Source organism: Egretta garzetta, unplaced genomic scaffold (assembly GCF_000687185.1).
Source record: "Egretta garzetta isolate BGI_Z169 unplaced genomic scaffold, ASM68718v1 scaffold211, whole genome shotgun sequence".
In the NCBI taxonomy this organism is placed as follows: Eukaryota; Metazoa; Chordata; class Aves; order Pelecaniformes; family Ardeidae; genus Egretta; species Egretta garzetta.
Window position 1 is genome coordinate 99,959 of NW_009258673.1, and position 1,567 is coordinate 101,525.

Below are 1,567 nucleotides of genomic sequence, written 5' to 3' on the forward strand. Positions count from 1 at the left end.
GCCCGGTGCCGCTTGCTGCCCGCCCCTCTGCCGCACACGGCAGGGTCCGCCTGCCCTTTGCTCTTCAGGCTTCTGCACAGAACCGCAGCCACCTCAGGTTAAGGATTTTATGTCTTGTCCTTCAAACCAACCTTTTTTTTTAAAAAAAAAAAACAAAAACAAACTTGAATTTCTTTTATCTTTACCGCATTTTTAAAAACAAAAAAAAAAAAGAAAAGCCTCTCCCGTGAATGTGCTATTTACCGTTCATTCTTTCTACTTTCTTGGTTTTGATTTGAAGCTATGAAGCTTGGTGTCTGTGAAAATGTTGTTATTTCTGTATTTCTCAGGATAATAAGCGGCAATCATCCCTGCCACATAAAGGGCAGGAGAAAGGGGGAAACTTGGGGAACTAGTTTAAGTATGAAGCTAATTTTTACGTTGTAGATGATGTGTAAGTGGAGGGTGATGCATGGATGTCAGTATCAAGCGGTGGCGTTTCTCTGGGTTCACGGTGTGTTCTTTGCAATACACAGCAGCTCAGGGATAAGTATTTAAAATGTGACCCAGAGAAACCCGAGTTTTGATGTTGCAGCAGTTGCTTCTTTCGTGACTTGCTTGGAGGACCCCCTGAAAGCTGAATAAAGCCCCCACGCGGAGGTTTTGGGGGAAGACATTTGGTTTGGCTTGTGGGAAGTTTGCCGACTGAGGGCGTAGGTGGGGTCTAACAGGAGGAGCATCCCCAAGGCGCCCGCTGCCCTTTGGGCTGTCGCAAGGCGGTGCCGAGGGGAGCTGTGGCTCGCCTTGCCCTCGCACGAGACGGGTCCGCTTTGTCCAAGGGGCTCGCGGGGAAAAACGGGAATTTCTCAACGTGGCAGAGGCCCTGGCAGCCGCTCCCGGGTGTTCTGTGCTCGGTTTGTTGCTTATGAATTCGAGCATTTTAATTTCCAGTCAGTACAGCTTTCTCCTTGTGGGTCGGTAAGGTTGCCAGTTCGTTCCGAGTGCCTGGGAAAGGCCCTGGCATGTGAGGGTAGCTCAGCTACGGCCGCCGGGAGTATCCAAGAGCGCCCGGCCCCGTGCAGCTGCGGGCGGTGCCAGCGCTGGGCAAGAGTCAGCCGCACTTTGCAGGGCTGAAACCCCCCGTCCCGGCAGTCTAACTGGCCAGGATCTGCAAATCGGAGTTCGAACCGGCTGTGCAAAAGGCTGGGGAGGCCAATCCAGGCAATATCTTTCCCTTGGGGGGGAAAAAAAAAAAAAATAATTAAAAAGAGCTCCTGTGCAGCTGACCTCTAACAAGTCATGAAAGAAGCAACAGGGTTCAGTGGAAGAAATGCCCCCAAGGGCAAAAAGAAACAGAAATTGAAACCAGATGACGATCAACCTTAACAAAGCCTTTTGTGATTCATTGTTTTCTTTCAATTTATAAAATGTCTTGTAATAGTTGATAACATTATTGACTCAATTTCCATAACAAAACTACCTCGTGTGACATCCTGTTTATCATCTCAAAGGGATTGTGTGAAAAAAAAAAAATACTGCCGGTGGTGTTGCCGGCGAAGGACAGGGGCTGTGATGCTGGAGTTGTTTC